Source organism: Neopelma chrysocephalum, unplaced genomic scaffold, assembly GCF_003984885.1.
Source record: "Neopelma chrysocephalum unplaced genomic scaffold, ASM398488v2 Primary Assembly neopelma1_22, whole genome shotgun sequence".
In the NCBI taxonomy this organism is placed as follows: domain Eukaryota; kingdom Metazoa; phylum Chordata; class Aves; order Passeriformes; family Pipridae; genus Neopelma; species Neopelma chrysocephalum.
In genome coordinates, this window is record NW_020897689.1 from 395,003 (window position 1) to 417,068 (window position 22,066).

The window sequence follows — 22,066 nt, forward strand, 5'->3', positions numbered from 1 at the left end:
TGTCAGGCAAAGCTGGTAGGAGGGAAACCAAGAATGGTCTGTAGAAATAACTCCAAAATGCCAATGAAAAATAGAAGGATTGAGTCAATTATATAGAGCTTTTAAAGTCATCTATTAAAGAACAATAGTTCTCTTCTAAATGTTATAGGAGAATGCAAAAGATCTGCATCATTCCTATTAAACCATAGTTTGTCTTTTAAATGACAGTAGTGCTGTTTGTTGGCATGTGCGAATTGTTCAAGATGTATTTATAAATAGTTATTCTGCTGAAACAATTAAAACCTGTATTGATGGTTTTTGAGGTAAGCTCATAGTGGTGATTTTTTTTCCTTTTAAACTTTCAATGTATCAGATCCAGATACACTGATCTCGATATTTGTTTGTGTGAAGACTTGTGCTGGGCATGCCTTTGTAGCTATCTCAACATCACTTAGGTTTCAATTTGTAAAGGCTTGTTGGACATCTGGAAATAATAGCTTAGGATCTGACACAAGCAATCCTGCGCTGCACCTGACAACAAGCAGCAAGATAGCCAAAGAGAATAGCTCAGGGGCTGAACTCTGCACAAAATGTGCTTAGCTCGATGGACAATTCTGAGTAATGATCCTGTGAATATCAAAGATGTCCTGCAATTTCCTGAGCAGAAGAAAGACATCAGAAAAGTTATTTGGTGTCCACAGTTCTAAGTTTTCATTCAGAAGAAGTCGTGATGGAATTGGATGAACTCAATATGTCAATATGTTGGGAAAACAAGAAAAATTGCTCATTAATAAAATGTGTAGTGAGGAAATCGTGGCTTCTGAAGCTGGTGGACATAATTTACCACTTTTGACATCTATCCATAACTCTTAATTCTAGACAAGGGTCAGGAAAGTTATTAATTGGAATTTGGGGACATTAGCTAGTATTAATTATGTACATAAGGATTTTCAAAGTGATTTTGGATGTGCCATATTTGAGATATTTAATGTTTTATCCACCTTAAAAGCTGCCTATTCTCATGAAGCACACAGAGCATGCACTGACCACCTTCTCCCTTTCCCCAGCAAAAGTCATACCTGTTAGATTTTGGTGTGAGACAGAGTATTGATATTTCTTTTTCTGCACTTAAAAATAAACATTCTTAAAGTTTCTTTCCCCCTTTTTTTATGGATACTTGTTAGTTCATTTGTATGACCAGAATGAATTCCTATGACTGATGTAATTTGTATTACAGAACACAGGGTGTGAAACCAATACCTATTTTCCCCATTCTTCAGACTGAAATGGCTATTGGATTAAGCTGATGGTGGCTTGAGCTGCTTTTTGGGGAATTGTTATGGTGTTTCAGCCAATTAAAGGAGAAAATGAGATATTGAATCATAGAATCATTGAATCATTTAGGTTGGAAAAGACCATTAATATAATCGAGTACAACTATTATGTTGTATGAAATGCTGCAAGAAAATAATTTTCTTTGACCAGCTTGGCCAGTGAAAGGAAACTGCCAGTACCATTATTTCTGTGAGAGGAATGTAACTTATGTATGCATATATATTTGTTTCCTGCTGCGTCTGCCAGGAAAGCTGGGGAAAGATGTTACTCATTACCTACTTGGAAACATCTGTCCATTTTCAGAGTGTAGTTTTTACAAGGCATGATATTAAACATTACATTTACACATCCTGAAAAGATTTACAAAGAGAACAAAACTGTTACAAACAGCGAAGGGAATGTGGTTAGACATAGCAGATAGAAATGAATGAATGTATTTTTGTGGAGGAAAGCCTTGCAAAGCTGCTGCTGGACAGCAGGGGACTTGGAGACAACCCCTCCAAGGTCTCCTGTCTCTCTCCCTGACACCCTCCTTCTCTTTTTCCCATCCAGACAGAGTACTGCCTACATGGCACAGCTGTCCTGGTCAGCAAAAGTACAGAGGAAGCCCAAGATGTCTATGGCATGCGCACAAACCTACTGCCCCTGCCCCAATGCTGTGCTCAGAGCCTGGTAGGCTCCTGTTTTGAGCACTGGGACCTAGGTTTGTTGCTGGAAACTTCAAGAAGAGGATTATGGTAAGACCTGAAGTTCAGCCACCAAGTCGATCAATTACCTCAACTCTTATTGTTCCTTTAATAGTGGAGTACTCTTCTAATTTCTGTTCATTTAGTCATGAAAATGGGACTAAAATACTGACTCAATGTCCATTTTACAAGCCAGTGTCACAAGGCACTGACGAATAAGTCTTACTATTGAGTGAAAAACAGATGGTATAATTTCATAATATACTTTTGCACTAGGAGGTGAGCCTTTCTGTCTTTGTCTTTCTTTCTTTCTTTCTTTCTTTCTTTGTGAGTCTAGCTGTCATTCTGTTGAAAGCTTTCTCCTTTCAGAAAATCTCTAACAGGATTGCATACATTGTCTCTCTGTTGATTGTGCTGCTTTTAATGTTGCACAACTGCATTTGTCTGAAGGAGATATTTATTAAATGCAGATACGCATTACTCAAGCATCAGTTTCATGCTATTATTTTGACCATAGCATCCTGCAATCTGCTAGGGCATGATTTGGTAGAAAAATTATGACTGCTTTATGAACTCTGGAAGTCCATGTGTTACTCTGTGCATTGCTTCATTCTCCAGAGATTCCACACAGGTTTATACAATGCCAGAATCAGATGTCTTCTTTAAGGTTTAAATTAGGCTCTAAACCAATGAAATCCTTTAAAACTTTCCACACTAAAAATATTTATAAGTCTGCAAGTCTGTATCTAAGCAGCTTTTACTACAATAACTTACAGGAAACAGTTTCTAGGATTTTAATGTTTGTTCTAAATATCATGAGGGATCATGCAGTTATCTTTGCAATTTGTAAGTTAACAATAAATTACTACTGCAATAATGTTCTAGTGTGTTTATTTGATCACAAATGCAAAAATTCTTAAAATCAGTATTAGACAAATTTTGAGTGGAATTAGTTTTAAATCTCTGATGTGCTATAGTGGAATATAAGCCTATCTAATTTAGCTGAAGGAAATTTAGCAGAGGAAAAGTGCCAGTAAAACCTCAGCTCTGGACGTGAGAAGAGCAGACTTCAGGCTACTCAGGGAACCAGTCTCTTGGGAAAATGTTTTAGCAGGTGCTGAGGTCCGCCAGTGCTGATCAGTTTTCAAACATCACCTCCTAAGAGCACAAGAGCAGGCAATTCCCAAATGCTGGAAGTCAAGCAGGTGAAGCAGAAGGCTGATTTGGCTGAGCAGGGATCTTCTCTTGAAAATAAGGTAAAAAAGGAAGGTGTATGCCCAATTTTAAAGATTGTTCATGTGCTCAGGAGGTCAGCTTATGCAGGTCAGAGACAAACTGCCCACTTGTTCTGCACCTGCCTATGTAGCCTGTAGCAGTCTGCAGATTTTTGGTATATATTTTGGAGTTTTTTTAAGTTTGGACTTTGTCTAAGAAAATCCATGGCTCATCACTTATGATTTTTTCCAGACATCTAATAGGGACATACTAGATGCTGTTTTCTAGTGGCATTCCCATTTTAGATGAATTCAGGCACGTGATAACATTCTAGATGACTAGATTGCTTCTTTTTCCAATTTCCATGCTGACTGTTTATTACAGCAGTTTCCTGTCAACCATGGTATCTGGGTATTATTTAGATACTGAAATCTAATATAAGGCCAAAAACATACCAGGCAACCTGATTCCTATCTTTTTTACCTATCCACAAATAGAATCCTTGCAATAAGAAATGTGTAACTGGGAAAGTCATGTTTAAGAGATATCACTCTGCAGCCCAAAGCTGGAGAGATATGGACCTTGTGAGGTCTCAGCTGAAGCCTGTTCATAAGATAAAGCTGTTATATACAACCTTACTGATTTCATATCCCATGAATAATGTCTGTGAGTCAGTAATAGAAACATCTCAGCACATACCATCTACCATACTGACACAAGGAAACACCTGGGTATTATACTAGGGGATCCAGAAATAGCTAAGCTGGACAGATGTGATAAAAGTGGGTGAGGAAAAGTAGTTTCTATGATGCTTATTCATGTGGTAACCGTATCCAAAGATATTTTCACCCTGAAGGTTCTGAGGATGCCTTACAGATGACATACTGTCTTTAAAATCCATGTGTCCTGTTTCTGGGTCACATCATCTCCGGGATGAGGCTTGGGAGCTTTTTCCATCCTTACACTCCATTTCCACTGACTTTTTTAATAGAAAGAGATTGTGCTGATGGACTTGTCTGATATCGAAGAGCCTTTGAGATACACAAAAGTGGTGACGGCTGCTTTTATACAGAACCTGATCTCTCCTGAGCAATGCCCCTGAGAAATGGGGTGGAGACTGGTCTCCTGAATCCAGTTACTAAGGAATTTCAACCACTGCCTGCAGTGGCCTATACTACATCTTATTAAAGAGAATTTATGAAACTGTAGAGTTAACTTGCAAGGTGAGGTATGTACCATTAGCACCAAGCCTAGGAGATTTTAAAATTTTGCTTTCCTGTTAAAGCCAACAGGAGTTTCACACTGCAGATCAGTCCTCAACTTTTCCAATCAATTGCTCGTGTGTCTGCTGAAAAATTCTCCTGTAATAAATTGCAATAAAAAGGCTATATGTATTTTTACTGTACATGCAGTAATCCTGTCCTGTGGAGTTCCACTGGTCCTATGGTTCCATAGCACTGAATAAATAAAACAATGTTGCTCTGACAAGGTGCAGTGTAAACTGAAGCTGTTATATGAAAACAGCTGTGTTAATTTTACCTTTGAAGAAAACACATACATACACACAAAATCAATGGTTGCCAAACAGAAAAGAACAAAATGGCTAGGGAGAAAAATAATGTTTTCCAGGAACCATAACAGAGTGTTGCAAAAAAATGCATAGGAAAAGCCCCTGAAGCAGCTAAGGTAGAACAGAAAAGCACAGTTAAAATATTTGTTTCTCCTCTGAAACCAAGAGATCTTTTACAAATTGTAGCTGCTCTTCCTTCTCTTCTAATCTAACATGATCATGATTGAAAAGGTATTTTTAGATAAATTAACACAGTGTGGTGTTAAATACACCTTGTTACTCATGGAGGGAGTTGCACTCTTTTTTTTTTTTCTCTACTGTAAATTGCATCATAAGACAGCTAATGTTAGGCACTGCATCTGGGTAATGACTTGATAAATTACTTGACTCAGTGGTTGCTGACCTCGAGTTTACAATGTGATTTCATAAAAAACTGCATAAAACCTTAATGGAGATAGACACGGGGCTTTCCTAAATATAGAAGCAGCTTAGAGAACAATAAAAATGATAAGTACAACAGTTAACCAGCCCAGTTCCTGAGTTTCTCATTAACTCTGAGATGCCCAGATGTGACAAGCTGCTTCTGCTATCATTGACAACTGGTTTAATGTGCTGGATTATTTTACAGTACTGGTCTGTGCAAGTATATTGATAATAAGATAACACTATGGACCAAGACATATAATATCTACCTTACACTTATGGTATCTCATATTAAATGGTTTAATAAAGCTGTGACTTCTTGCTTATGAGCTGGTATGTAGGCTGAGAGTACACATATGCCTTCTTTGTCAGCGGTTTCATTCTTACATTTCAAGGGCCTGATTCCCATCCCACCACTCCATCTTTGTTACTGAAGGAAAAAGAGAAAAAAGTATAGGAAGGTAATATATGCATGAGGTAATATATGAAAGATATTTGAGAAAGCTCCCTTTGTGGTTTGTTTGTTAATATGGACATTGCCTGACATTTGAGGTAGTTTTGTAGAGGCTTCCTATAACTTGGCTGCTCTTGCAGTGAAGGCATCCGTCTGTTTCCGGAATATTTTGTGGATTCCATGAGACAGCATGTCAAGTTTACTGAGCAATGAAAGGGAAGGGGAGATGTGCAGTCAGAGTGTCCATGGTCTCGGCTGTATGTCCACACAGTCATGGCAGGAACCAGAGCTGGTTATAACGAACCCCAGCCCTGGAGCATTGCATTACCACAGAGTCAAATGGAGCGAATCACCTGCCTGGGCCCTGGTTCTGAAACTGGCTTTTCTCCACTGAGGAGGGATACAGTACAAGTTACACATGCTTTTGGGGACAGCTTGCTGCAGTATTCAGGTCCAGCCCTGCAAGTGATTGAAAGCAATTTCTGCAGTGGCTAAAGGAAGGGAGGGAGAATCGTAGAATGGCTTGGGTTAGAAGGGACCTTGAAGATCATCTGCCGTGGACAGGGACATCTTTCACTAGACAGGTTGCTCAGAGCCCCATCCAACCTAGCCTTGAACACTTCCGGGGATGGGACATCCACGACTTCTCTAGACAGTCTGTTCCAGTGTCTAACCATCCTTATGGTGAAGAATTTCTTCCTAACATCTAATTTAAACCTACTGTCTCTCAGTTTGAAGCCATTCCACTACATGCCCTTGTAAAAACTTTCTCTCCATTTTTCTTGTAGGCTCCCTTCAGGTACTGAAAGGTCACAATTATGTCACCCTGAAGCATTCTCTTCTCCAGGATGAACAATCCCAATTCTCTCAGCCTTTTCTTGTAGGAGAGGTGTTCCATGCCTCTAATCCTCTTGGCAGCCCTTCTCTGGACTCGTTCCAACAGGTCCATGTTTTTTCTGTGCTTCGGACATCAGAGCTGGATGCACTACTCAAGGTGGGGTCTCACCAGAGCAGAGTAGAGGGGCAGAATCACTTCCCTCAACCTGCTGGCCATGCTGCTTTTGATGCAGCTTGAACACATTTGGCTTTCTTGGATTCAGGTGCACACTGCCAGCTCATGTCCAGCCTCTCATCCACCAGCACCTCCAGGTCCTTCTCCACAGGGCTGCTCTTGATCTGTTCATCCCCAACCTGTATTGATACCAGGAGTTGCCCTGACTCAAGTGTAGACCTTGCATTTGGTCTTGTGAAACCTCATGAGATTCCCATGTGCCACTTCTCGAGCTTGTCCGAGTCCCTCTGGATGCCATCCCATCCTTCAGGTGCATCAACTGCACCATTCAGCTTGGTATCATTTGTAAATTTACTGAGGCTGCATTTGATCCCTTAATCTATGTCGAAGATATTAAATTGCATTTGTACCAATACAGACCCCTGAGGGACACCACTTATCACTGATGTCCATTGGACTCTGAGCTGTTGACCACTACTCTCTGGATGCAACTGTCCAACCAATTCCTTATCCACTAACATTCTGCCCATCAAATCCATCTCTCTCCAATTTAGAGAGAAGGATGTTGTGGGGGACCTTGTCAAAGGCTTCACAGAAGTCCAGATAAAAGACATCTGTAGCCCTTCCCTTGTCCACTGATGTAGTAACTCCATCATAGAAGGCCACTTCTATGGTTAGGCAGGACTTGCCCTTGGTGAAGCCGTTCCAGCTGTCTTGAGTCACCTCTCGATCCTCCATGTGCCTTAGCAGTGCTTTTAGGAGGATCTGTTCCCAGGCACATAGGCTGACAGGACAGTTCCTAGGGTCCTCCTTTCTACCCTTTTTTAAAATGGGGACATTTTTTCCCTTTTCACAGTCACCTGGGACTTCACCTGATTGTCTTGACTTTTCAAATATCATAGAGAGTGGCTTGGCAACTACATCAGCCAATGCCCTCAGGACTCTGGGATGCGTCTTGTCGGGTCCCATAGACTTACGTATGTTCAGGTTACTCAGGTGATCGTGAACCTGATCTTACAGTGGGAATCACTTTATGTCCCTGGTTCCCATCTTGCTGTCCATCCACTCCAGAGGTGTGAGAAGACAGAGGCAAAAAAAGTTGAGTACTTCAGCCTTCTCCTCAGTCTGTTTATTTCTCAAGACAGCTAAATACATGAAATGTTGTCTTTATTTCTAGAGATTTTTAAATATTTGGCTTGCATGTTGTGGAACCACCATTCAATGAATATTTTCTGCCAAAAATGAGATAGATTTCTTTCAAAGGCACAAGTCTTCAATAAACTGTAGAAATGTGGAATTTTAATCCTGATTCCAAACCTGCCAGTTTAAAACTTCATATGATTCCCCTCTAATTAAAATAATCTCTAAATGCCTATCATCTCTCAACCTATTTAGTAACAGGTACGTACCTAAATCAGGCCAAATGTTGACATGTTTGAGGATGAGGAATCTGGGTCTTCCTCCCATCATTGAAATTGATATGACTGTAGGTAAGCTAAGGAAATTTGCTTTGCCACTGGAGAGTAAAATCTAGCCTGTTGATCTTCAGTGAAGAGGAATTTTAATTCTACAACTTTTATTGGTTTTATAAAAACTTGAAACTCAAAAAAATCCAAAGATCTACTCCAAAGCTAAAACACTGGCAGCTCCTGCTGGAGGCACATCAGTTACTGCACTCCAGTAATAATGGCCAATCAGAGACAAAATTGGAAAGAACTGCAAGAAATTTGAAAATTTGAAAAACTTTCATTAATTTAACTGTAAGTCCAGTCTTGCACTGGCTTGTGACTGATATTGTACAGAATGCATTTAAGTTCTGTTAAATTAGAATATATGTCACTACAGATTAAAAAAAAAGTTCATATATATATATTCCTAGTATATTCATAATTATATTCTCAGAGTATGTGTATGATCAACACCAGTACTAGTTACATTTTTATTTGTTCCTCTGGGCAATCAATTGTCAACCCTTAAATATCCTCTGGTCTCTCTCAAATAGAATAGATATCTAGCCTTACACTGAAAACATATTTTAATTAAGAGTTCTGCTTTTTTCTAATTTCTGGTGGACGTTGCAGTGAAATTTTTACATGGCTGTTGTTCACAGCCTGGGCATATTGGACCTGCTCAGACAAGCAAATAACACCTGAGAGACACAATTTCATTGTTACCACTGTCAAACTTTCTGACTTTCAAACTTTTGAGATCTGATTTACATAGGGCAAATGTAATATTAAAAAAAAGAGCCAACACTCAAACTCAATAATCCTCTGCACTTCTTTTCTTCTTTATAAGAGCTCAGAGTTCATTATTGAAGTTAATGAATTATAGCTCACAGCATCATTATGGGAAATATTATTCATTGTATCCTACACCTGAAACTGGTGTGGAGAGAATTTAAGACAGATCTGTAGAAGGATGATGGTTGAAAGTTTCCCGACTTTCAGCATTATCCTTCTTTTAGTCTCAAATGTGTTTTTAGATACTGTTACCCACTAATGTGAGAATAGAAGGAAGGTTTATTTTGTTAGCATTTTCCACCACATCATAAGGAAGCAAAGGGACCCAGCCAACATACAGCACAGATGTATTGACATCTAAACTTTTTATTTGTGCTACTATTCTCCATCAGTGGAACAGAGCTGATTTGATGCTGCCAGCGCCAGTAGCTCTTTCAAAGCTCTGCAGGCTTTGAAGTGCAACTGTGCTAAATATGACTAAATTTAGCAGATTTGACTCTTTGTGGATAGCAGTGCAGGTGAAGTATTTTCTAATGGTGTGGGCCCTCAGCAGCGTAACTGGTGCATCATCAAACCAGAGCATGTTCAGGGGTCTCCAGTTGCTCTGGCTTTCCTCTTAGCCAGACTTTTAAATTTGGGTTAAAAGAAGCATCTGCATCATTTTTGAAAACTCTTTAGTGGACTTTAAATTCGATTGCATCTTGTCTGATTGCAGTCACCTCTCTGCAGTTCCCCAATCATTCACAAAGCCAATTAGCTGTGGCCTTCAGTCCTTCTTCCCAGCTATGGGCCAAGGGATGGAGCTGAAGTCCATTTTGAGCTCTGAGATGCCACCTGAGTCCTGCAGCCAGCTTACAGACATGCTCCAAGGGCAAACATGCCACAAAGCCCTTCCATTCACTTCACAGTTCCTTTTTTTTCCTCAAAAACAACGGATCTGTGATCAGAAAAATCATTTACTCAAAAATAAAGAGTAAAATGTTTTCCCTCTTCAATAATATTCCTGGTTCTTTCAGTAGGTATTATGTTCTGTAATGTGCTGTGTGTGCACCCATTTTGTCATCGCTTTGGGTCATCCTTGCTCACAATCGGTTATTTACTCAGGGGCTTTTGAAATTATTGAGTTGACACATCTGTCAGACAGCAAAAGCAGAAATGCTAAAAGGTCACTTGGAGAGAAACCAGCTGCTTCAGACAAACCTTTCTGCCTTCAAATAGCACAATCATTATAGTCTAACAGATGGGGCCTCTGCTTTCATTTCTGTTTTTCTCCTTCACTTCAGGTATTTAGATATACTACCTCATTGCCAGGTCAACACAGGCCTTCTTGTCATTACCTACACAATAGACAGCTCTCCGTGTAAGAGAAAACAGCTCCATTTTCTGTAAGTGGGGGAACCAGTTTTCTCACAGATAGAAGTTACAGAACGTTTGCAACAAACTTTCCTATTAACAGATTAGTTTGAACACCAGTTGTTACACTATGAAACATGCATATAGTACTGATCTAACATTGTGGAGAGCCTGGGGGCTTTTGGCAAAGATGGGGATAAGTAGAAGTGAATAATTCTTAACAAATAATTTACTCAACAAATTTGGGTTCCCTCTCTGTTTGGTGAACATTAACCAGGCAATTGTGATTTCCTCTGATTTATTCAATATCCATACTTTTGAGAAAGCATCCATCCAGATGATTTGTATTGCAGCTGCTGGGTGATCATGATTCTGAAAAATGTTGTTGGGATGCTGTGACTCATAAATCATGTGATATTGTTTCTGTGCCGTGATTGGGTACAGCAGAGGGGTTGCTTCTGACATAATCTCTCCTGTTTTAAAGTTCTCTTTCTGGGGAAAAGCTGTCAAAAGCTTGATTGCCTATCTGTACGTGGTAAAGGAACAATGGGAGGGTGCAGAAGTGTTCAGGTGAATGGAATAGAAAGGCACTCTCCAAGCTTCTTTAATAAAAGATCTGTTCAGAAACATCACATGAATTTATACAAATACTTGGACAAGAAAATCAAAAACGTTAAGATGGCAGTCATTTTTTCAAAGAATCCAGTTTGAATTCAAATCAAATAAATGTCCAAGATGAAAGTTATGTATTTTTACAGAGAATGCACATTTGAACTGTGTAAAAATCCTTGATTCTCAATAGACACAGTGGAACATTTCATTTAATAAAATTCATGCACTGTAGGCAATAATAGAAAACTGAAAATTGTGCTTTTGGAAGGTCATTGCTCTCTAAATGAAGCAGTTTTGGAAGTAACACTTTCAAGGTAAGTATGTACCTGTTATGAAATCCATCTCAGAAAGTTTTTAACACCAAGTGGCACTAGCACACTTAAATTTCCAAACAACAAAATTGAACCTGTTTCAAATTTTTTGTTCTTTGGAAAAATGGAAAAAGGTGAAGGAAGCTTTTTACTCTGCAGTACTGATCAGCTGGTATAAAGAAAGAATGAACAATTCAGAAAATATCTTTTGGTTTTGGTGGTGGTTGATTATAGTGCCCTGGCACAGTTCAGTTATTTTCAAGTAACTGTGGTTGGATAGAAACCCTCAAGCTCTGGCTAATAAATGTGAAGAATACTGCAAACTGTATGAAAATTAATTACAATAAGGCAATATTTTAATCACAAGGATTGTGATGCAACAGGTCACAAAATTCTCCATAACATCACATCTTAAAAGCAGTCTTTAAAGGCTGTCTGGTAAGAAAAAGGACCACAACTGCACTCCAAGTCAAGGTGTTTAGGAAACTGTAGTACCTAGCATTTGAACTTGCAAAAAAGCAGATACAGCTCAGTCCAGGATGAAGCATCGGAAAGAGAAGACAGTGCTTCCCAGCACACTTGTGTAATACTAAATACAGCAAGAAAAGTTATCATATGTGAAGACCTGCAAAACTCAATAACCTAATCAGCAAAAATACCTAAGAAAGTGCTGTGCATCCTGTTTGAGCTAACTTCAACTGGGAGAATATCTGACAAATGCAAAAGATGCAAAAAGCATCCTTTTTCAAGAGCCTGAAAAGACTAACCCCACAGCACAGGGTACAATGCAATAGAGCAATATACCCAGCTCAGATGGACTCCCAAGGACAGACACTGCATAGTGGTAATAATACATGTTGAGAAAAGTCCACACCAGAGTACCATCACAGCAAATTGAAATGTGCTCTACTTAGCCGGTAACAAGAAGTTGCAGATCCCTTAGAAAAATAAATTGCAGTGGAATTTATAGCGTTCCTTTAATGTGAAAAGGATTTACCGTTGTCACTTAATAGCATCCTGGCTAGTACATGACAAATGCTGACAATCCCTGTGGTCAAAGAGAGAGGTTTCATGGGAATTCAGTGTTTGGTGAAACTTGACCAGATGTCACTTACCATAATACCTTTGCCAAAGTGAACAATAAACATAATACTGAAAAACATTATTATTGTTATTGCTATTATTATTATTATTGATTATGATGATGATGACAATGATGATGATAAAAGTATTATTTCACTGAGGTTTCATGACTAGAAAGCAAATTGCAGATGGATGCACGTGGAGACCTGGAGTGACAGGATGCCCTCAGGACTACTTACCAGCACTGAAATAGAAATAGGTCCAGAACAAGGTATCCTAAGTTTGTTCAGATCCATGTGAAGTCTTGAGAGAGTCTGAGTGATTTCTGCAGACAACAAAAGCCACTAGTACAGGGAGGTCAAGATTCATGCTCCAGACGCATATTTCATGAATTGAGAACCTATAGGTCTGAAAGTGCCAGAATGTCACTCCCTAAAATGGTACTGAAAAATATATTTGCACGAATACACAAAAGCTGTTCAGGGACTGAAAGATCCAAGGTAGAGCCAGTACTTGTCCCAAATGATTAGTGACACCGAGGAAGTTGTCAAGGCTTGGAACTTATGCCAAAAACATGGGCCAAGTCAAGCAAGAGAGTCCATGTTGGCACAGGAAAAATTGTTCTCCTGGAGCAAAGTATGCACACAATTGTTTAGAATGACTGAAAAACACTATGTACTTGTCCTAGACTATTATTCTCATGTCAGTAAAATAGCTTTACTAGAAGATACTAGAGCTAAACTGTGATTATGCTTGTCAAAAGTGTTTACACTAGATATGGAATACCTGGCATAGTGGTGCTTGGCAATGAAATGCAGCTTAGTAGGCACAAGTACTGGCTGCTAGTGGTAAATTTAGGGCTTAGGTCTGTAATCCCCTATCTTTTATTTACTGGATTCCAATCATCAGGTTGAAAACAGTGTCAGTGTAATAAATTTGCTCTTAAAAAGAGATTGTGAAGTCAGACTCTGACACATAATGAGAATAAACTGGTAAATTTCTACATGAAAATGATGCTGTATGTAGCTTTGTGCAAAACCAAGGGCTGAAAATGGCAGTGGTATTCTGAGAATCATCAACCTGATGACATTATGACACTGAAGGGAGATACACAGTCCCACCGCTTTGCAGCTGGCAAGGTAAGGGACACTGACATAACTATTTTTTTTTCAGAGAATCACAGAATCAGCTGGGTTGGAAGGGACCTCCGAGATCATCAAGTCCAACCCTTGATCCACTACCACCGTGGTTACTAGACCATGGCACTAAGTGCCACATCCAGTCTTATCCTGAAAACCTCCAGGGACGGAGAATCCACCTCTTCCCTGGGCAGCCCATTCCAATGCCTGATTACCCTTTCTGGAAAGAATTTCTTTCTAGTATCTAACCTAAACCTCCCCTGGCACAGCTTAAGACCACGCCCTCTTGTCTTGCTGATAGTTGCCTGGGAGAAGAGACCAACTCCCACCTTGCTACAACCTCCTTTCAGGGAGTTGTAGAGAGTGATGAGGTCTCCCCTGAGCGTCCTCTTCTCCAGGCTAAACAGCCCCAGCTCCCTCAGCCTCTCCTCATAGGACTTGTGCTCCAGTCCCTTCACCAGCCTTGTTGCTCTTCTCTGGACCTGCTCCAGCACCTCAATATCCTTCCTGAACTGAGGGGCCCAGAACTGGACACAGTACTCCAGGTGTGGCCTCACCAGCGCTGAGTACCGGGGAAGAATCACTTCTCTGGACCTGTTGGCCACACTGTTCCTGATCCAGGCCAGGATGCCATTGGCCCTCTTGGCCACCTGGGCACACTGTTGGCTCATGTTCAGCTTCCCGTCAATCCAAACTCCCAGGTCCCTCTCTGTCTGGCTGCTCTCCAGCCACTCTGTCCCCAGCCTGTAGTGCTGCATGGGGTTGTTGCGGCCAAAGTGGAGGACTCGGCACTTGGCCTTGTTGAACCTCATCCCGTTGGAATCAGCCCAACTCTCCAACCTATCCAGGTCCCTCTGAAGAGCCCTCCTGCCTTCCACCTGATCGACACTCCCCCCAGCTTAGTGTCACCTGCAGATTTGCTGATGATGGACTCAATCCCCTCATCTAAATCATCAATAAAGATATTAAACAGAACTGGGCCCAACACTGATCCCTGGGGGACACCACTAGTGACCAGCCACCGACTGGATGCAGCACTGTTCACCACCACTCTCTGGGCCCGGCCCTCCAGCCAGTCCCTAACCCAGCAGAGAGTGCCCCTGTCCAAGCCATGGGCTGCCAGCTTTCCCAGGAGTATGCTGTGGGAGACAGTGTCAAAGGCTTTGCTGAAGTCCAGAAGGTTTTATGTGAGTAATATTTTGGAAGGCTGGAACACAAAAGCACAAGAATATTGTATTTTCAAAAAAGAGCAAGACTGCATGGGAGCTGCTGCTGTTAGGGAGGCGATGGAGTGCTATGTGTGGCAATGAGGGGGTTGCACCCCTGAACCTTCCTTCCTGCACATCAACTCTGTTGAAGGATGTCCTCTTGCATCAGAACAGAAACAAGCACTCAAAATAACGTTGTTGATGAGCCCTGTGTGTGTATCTTTAAGGCTCAGGGTTGTGCTGAGGACTCCAGAGCCTTTCGTATTGAAATTATTGGCTTGTATCAGGTCTATGCAAGTCACTGAAAGTCATTACCAGCCTAAGGTTGTTCTATGTCCATTGTGAAATGAATTGGTTGTGCTTGACAGCTGGGGTAGAGCTCTAGATGCTTAGATGCAGAACATATTGCCATCAGGTTTCTTTCACAGTACACAGCAGAGATTCTCCTTTTTTTTTTTTTCAATTCCCCTCTTACCATCAAATATTCTGTAAGAGTTGCTGGGAGCTGAATTGGAAATGATTTCCTGTACTGCCCAGCAGTCCTTGGTTGGGGTAAGCCTGTGAGATCTGATAAAAGCAGGTTGGGATGCTTTGAGGAATGGTGGCAACCTGAAATCACTAAAAAACCTAAGGTTAAGGAATTTACACCAATGGCAGCAGAGTGTGGTCAGAGTTAACATTATTTCATGTCAGCTCCAGCTGGTCTTTTAAAAAAAATATCTAAAATAAAAAATGTTTAAAATGTGTACCTCCTAACTTGAATCCTAGGTGTTTCATTATGTGAAGAGGTAACATTATTATCATCTATCATTAAATCCACTGAGTGTCAAACTTATCACCTTGACACTTTAATGATCCTTAAGATGTCCTTGTAAAAGCTGGGTGCCATGGCAACCACTCAAACACGGGGCCTTGGCAGTGTGGAACTTCTCTTAATAAATCAGGCATAATTGGCATCTATGTATTATAATAAATTAAAAGTTATTCAACTGGAATGATTTTATATTGTACAATATTAAGTCATTAAGTTTGCTGTTCTGATGTCTCCTTTGTGATATAATTCCTGTGTGTGCTTTTTAACACTGAAGATTTTGTCTTCTCCTCTTGCAAGATATGACCGAGGGGTTCAACGGTGAAGCAAATCAGTGTATAGTCTGTCACCCCCAAAATTGTGGGTTCGATTTCTGGTTAAACCAGAACCCCACTGAAACAATTTGTTCCCAAAGAGTAAAGTAATTAGATTAAACAGGTGAAAATTATCCATACATATACTCAAGGGACTGAATGATCCTTCTGCAGTGATTTGTTTGTCTTTTCCTTGTCCTGTGCTTTGTCCTCCTGCTCAGCCTGCAGACCTGCACAGCAGCTGGGGTGGATTGGCATGGCAAGGGGTGTGGTGGGGGGGGTCCCCTGTGTAGCCCCCAGAAAGTGCCTGGGGAGGAGGAGAGGGGATGTGCCATCCCATGGTGCTGATGTGCCAGTGGCACCCAGCTCTGTGCCTGCTCTATCTCCACTCTGTCCCGCCCTGACTGCTTCAGGTCATCCACTGGAAAATATCTGGTTAAGAATAACAAATCCTTGAAGGTAGGAGCAGGCAGTCCCTGGAAAGCAGAGAGTACATGCAAAGAAAATTACCATATATCCAAGCTCTTCCTGTCTGTTTTGTCCTCTATGGTAACATCAGCTGCAGACAACAGGGTTTGAATTCACTGCCTTTGTGTTGCAAAGGTCACCATGCTATCTGCGTAGCATTTTCTGGAAACAGACTCCTTGAATGGAATATCAAATCTTGAGTGCAAATCTCAAAAGTGTATTAAAAATGTTCCCATGGCAGAATGAATAGGCTAATTTTAAAATGTCTCCTTCCTTTCTTTAAAGATCTTTTATTTTATTGATTTTCTGAGTGGGTCCTTCATGTCATAGAGTTATAAAGTATTTCAAAAATTAATTATTTTGTCCATAGGATGATTACACTGGGTGCCATGTGAAATTTTCATTTGTTTTCTGCAGATTTGGGTTTTTAAATGTCTGAATTTTAAAACATAAATCTATTCCATTTCTGTGAAACAGAAAAATACAACTTTTCATTGTGCTGTATCACAGCGAAACAGAAAAAGACCAGGAGAGTGAATGCACCATGATAATACCAGATGTATTGGTTGGAATGGGAATAGCAAAATTTGTCAGGTTCTCAGTTAAGTCACTGTGAGCTCTAGCTGGACTGAGGTCTGTCTGAAAGCTCACTTGTTACCTTGCATGACCAAATTTTGTGACTGCCATATTCAGTTTTCGCTTGATGCCACAGTGATGGCTTTCTAATCTTCCTCTGATTTGCTACAGAAAATCAAAAAAGTCAAAATAAACGGTCCTTTAGACATGTTTGTTTCTCTGTTTACTACCATGGAAATCATGTGTGAATGCTCTTTTTTCATGGAAAATTATCTCTTTGTACATTTTAACAGTGTGGCACAGGAGACATTACACATACCTAAGAAGTTCTCAAAACAAAAGAGTGTTTGGGTATATACTTAATTTGAAGCCTGTTTCAATACTTCACTGACAGAAAAAACCTGAAAATACTTATGCAGGTGTTTATCTGGACTGCTGAACAATTTAAGATTGGTCATCTAGACAGTGAAGCTAAGTCAAAACATAAGTATCTGTCTATGTGCCACTGTGATTTTAACTTTTGTCCTGGTTGCCCTTCATGCCCTTTTGTTTCTCAGGCTTTCCAATTGTGTTTTTTATTCAGGTATCAGCTCTCAAGGACAAAGACAGTGTCTGAGTTTTTGGAGATAAACAGCTCTAGCACACTTGAAGGTGCTCAAAAAAAATGTTAATAATTACAGACATGTTAATAATCCATTTATTTCACCACTGCTGTACAATTGTATCAGACAGTGCAACAATTGAGAGCAGTAAAATAAAAATATATCCTTGATCACAGTAACATTATCAAGCACAGATATTTTTAAGTGAAAAGCTTATTTTTGAAATATGTTAACATTTTTATTTTTTAAAATATTCTAATTGATATAGGTTCAAAATCTAAAGCAAACTGAATTTACTTATAGAAGTTTATATGTTTTAAACTGACACTAAATTTAGATTTCTTCAATTTCTCCAAAACCTGAATTATTGCCCCAAATTCAAAAGGTCACAGAATTGCAAAACTAATATTTTCATTTCCTTAGTCTTATATAAACTTCTAATAAAAGTATTTTGGATGCTGATACACAAAGAGGAATGCTTGCCTCCAGAAAATATTAAAATCCCAAAGAAAAATATAATGTTGCTACAATACATTTTGCCACACTAATGCCTACTGTGATAAATGCTGGTATTTAAAAAATAAACTTCTGAGAGGTGTGTCTTGCAAATATTTTCAGGATGATTTTAAGATATTCTTCTGCATGCTTTTACAACTCACTGCTTTCACAATTCCTGTCACTACTGATGACTTTGCTTGCGAAGCACTTTGGAGATGTTGTGCACTACACAAAAGAAGGACACTTGAAGATAGGGGAGGAGGAAGACCAAAGTAGAATGGAGGTCTGTACAAAATAGAGATCTTTGCAGTTTAGGTGATGGTTTGGGACTGGAATAAGGGCATTTTGACTGTAGAGTTATTGTCATTTGGTCCCTTGTTTCTGCAAAGAGAATTATTTGTTTGGGTATATTAATGTATTTGTTATCCCATCTGAGGTACCTTAGCTGAGCTCAAACTGTTTCTGCTATTCTAGTCTTTAGGCGACACTAGCAAGAGTTTCCAAATGGCAATTTTCTTTTTTTCTAAAGAGGAATTGCTGTTTTAATTGTGCCAGGAATTCTTATGTTCAGCAATTTCCCCTGATCTCTACATTAAAATGTTCACTTTGATCTAATGTATCTAATGGATGATTATCAGGTTGCTATGTGAGATAATTTATAAAAAGCTAGTACTTTCCCATCATATCCACCACTTAGGAACCTGAACCAAGCACTTCAGTATCCAGCAGATGCTCTCCTCCAGGCTTGCTCCTTGTGACTGTTTTGAGGGTACCATTTTGGTTACTTAGAAATTAGGCTTTCCTTAAAATACAATAAAGGTAAGCAAAAGCCTTAAAAATGTGAAATAGGTGCAGCATGATGCAGCTGATATCAGTAACGCCAATGCTGAGGGATACAGCCTGCTTGCTCATCAATTCAGACACTAATGATTTAAGTATCTATTTTATTAGAAACTTCATCAGTTATATAAAAATGGAAAAAAGGAGTGAGAAAGTAGTGTGTGATGTGTTGTAGCATTTCACTCTTGAACTCTTGCCTACACCAGTGTTTATGTGCATGATTCCCTTTACAACCAGCTTTTTTTTTTTTTTTTTTTTACTAGAGACAGAAAAACTGTTGTCTGACCAAGGCTGCTCTGGCAGCCTCTGTGTTTGACTGCACTTTAATTCAGTATGCACCAGCAGGTGTCCAATACTCAATTCTTAAAGCTTATGTAATGTGTTTCATCTGCTGTCAACCTCAGAGTTAAAAAGTGATGGTCCTCAATTCAAGCTTTATATCTATGCAGGAGAGTAGAAGTGTGAACTGCAAGTGCAGCTGGTACAGACCCATGTGACATAGCTTTGATCTGGCTAGTTTCCAGTTCCAGCTTCCAGCACTTTTTGTAGCCTCCCAGTATGAAGGAAGGCTCATGCAACCCTGCAGAAGGGAGTTGTTCTGGACCTGAGCTCATGTCAGTCTCTTCCTCCCAAGCTGAGGTCTTGTTGCATCAGTAGAGTATACCTGTTTTTCCCCAAAGCTGCACGGTCTGATTCTTTTCTAGGTGCTCAGGTCATTCTGAGGCAGCAGAAAATGCCTGTCAGGTAGCACTGTGAAGAGGCAATGTTACTTTTTAAATCATTTGTTTTCTCCTTCCATTATGAGAAGGAGAACAATTTGTAAGTTGTTCTTACAAGGAGGACAACTTGTAAGTTGTCAACATCTCTCTTTTATAGTGTGTGGGTAACAGCAAAAGTGCAACAAGGGTGACTATGAATAATTGTGCATCTAATTGTGTTGTGATGCATGTGGACTGTGTCTTCGATATTTGTGTTTTCTGTGTTGTGGGCTTTTAACTGAAGGGAATTTCTTCTCCCCAAGACAGGAGGTTGACTGCTCTGTCTTCCAGAGGCCAAGGACTCACCCTGAAACTCTTGAGGGTAATGTTGTCCTTATACTTTCTTTCCTTTTTTTCCAGAATCTAAAATCAATTATTTTAAGGAAAGAAATTATGGTTTTATTTTGATTTTGAGCATGGGAGTACCAAACACATAATTAGCTCTAGACATGTTAGAATTGTTTGATGCTGGTCTGTCCGAAAAAATCTGTCCAGAAGTTTGACTTTTGGGAAGAGCATCAAGAGAAAAATCAAATGCTTTTAGTTAAAAATACTTCTGAAGAAAACTGTTATGGTTTCTCTTGTAAGTATATTTGCTTATCACCACTTATCTGGATCTGTTGAGTTTACTGAAGATTAGTGATTGTTGAGTAATGGTGAAAATGTCTCTTTCTGCTTTTACAATTAGACCAGTAGCAGATATTTAGAATACACACATCCTCTCATTGTGCTGCAATGCTGTTGTCACTTTAATCATAAAAGAATTATGTATCTCTGTATATGAAAAATGTATTCTAGAACTACTCTGAATTAGTTTTTAATGTACTGTGACCTTGAATTGCCCCAGGATATTAATGCTAAATGATTACTTCTGAATGCTTTTTGAATAGCTGCACAGAGCAATTAAATGCACCATACATCACACATGACATAGTTAAACGCCTGTTCTGGTCAAGGAACCTAAACAGTTCTTTCAAATGATGGTAATTCCATATTACTAAAGATTAAAAAGAAAAGAAGTAATTTTTTAGTATTAAGATAAGCATAACCTGGAAGAGATTATAACCTTTACCTGGATGGAACAAAAAAAAAGATTTTATTTACAGCGATCTACAAGGAAGATCACTACAAAACCAATGCCCCATCACACTACATTTTCTCTCTAGACAAAAGGACCAATAGTAATAAATCCTTCACTTTTTGACAAGTTGCCAATTTTTTTTTCCTCTAAAATATAAGAATAATGAATATGGCTCATAAAATGAGTATAAAATGTGGACACTGCTATTATGTAGGGTATATTGCACAGCAGTTGACTTTAGAATGTGGAATGACATAAATCTGATCTTTGCAAAACCTTCCTATAAAATTAGTGAAGTTCAGAAGTGATTGCAGGGGCCAAGATAGCTCTGGTAACTGAAAGAAAAAGAACCTTTTGGTTGGGTCACTGTTTCAAATCTGACTTGGTTTGGTTTCCTTAAAACATTGTGATTGCTCGAAATATGTGCTATTTCAGATTCAGTGGCAATTTTGGCTCAGGTCGTAGCAGACATATCACCCTTCTTGATTTTCAGTGGGTATAGATGTTGAGCATGACTATTTCAGTGTGTCCTAAATAAAAATCAGCACAATTGCTCATATGACACATCAGGCACTGGTGACAAGTGCCTGATAGAGTCAACTTGCAGACTGCCCCTCAGCCTATGCTGCAGACCATTTCTTCACCTCCAGCCTGGTTCCTGGCAGCGATTCCAATCCTAAGCTGAAGCTGCAGCATCCCTGTCCCTGTTTCCCTTCTCAGCTTCCACTCCAGGCTCTGCTGAGTGTTGAGACATCATTATGTGTCAGGCAAACTGTCTAAACCACAGAAATGTTAATGGCAAATACATATTGACCTTGAAAGTAATACATGAGTAATTCCAAGGAACTGAGCGAGGTCCTAGCAAACAATAAAAAAAAAGAACATAAAGCTTATATAGGGCATGCTTCATATAAAATTTCCAGCTTTTGCTGTTGTTCTTAGGTTTTGGAGTGGGATATATTGTGTGGTGATGTCCATAGGATGAAAAGGGTTAAGGAATTAGGGCTGGAAGATCTGGTAAACAGGGTTGGGGAACCTGGCTTTGTTAGCTGTGTGCTACAGAACCCCAGGGCATTGCTGGGGGAAGGCATGTGGTGGGCAGGCAGAAAAGAGGACTGCTAGGAGCAGCAGTTCATTACAACAGTTCATTAAACCAGTCCTGCAGCACAAGAGAAGCCCAGAAAGGGTATGCTAAATAAAGAATTCATTTCTCTCCCCATGTGATTTAACTTCCACACATGGAGAAGAAACAATCTAACAACTTCTAGAAGCAGACATTGGGGGAGAGTAGGGAGTGAGAGCCACCGTTCTTAGGGGAATCAGTTATTCAGCTCAAGGATAGTTTTCACTGCATGTTTTCAGTGTGAGGAAGCACAGTGTTGTATGACTGGATTAGATGGAGAAGACAAACTGTATGTGCTTTACAAAAAGAGAAAGATTTTATGATAAAACAGATTTGATGGTCCAGCTGCTAAAATCAGCTGCTATGCAATGA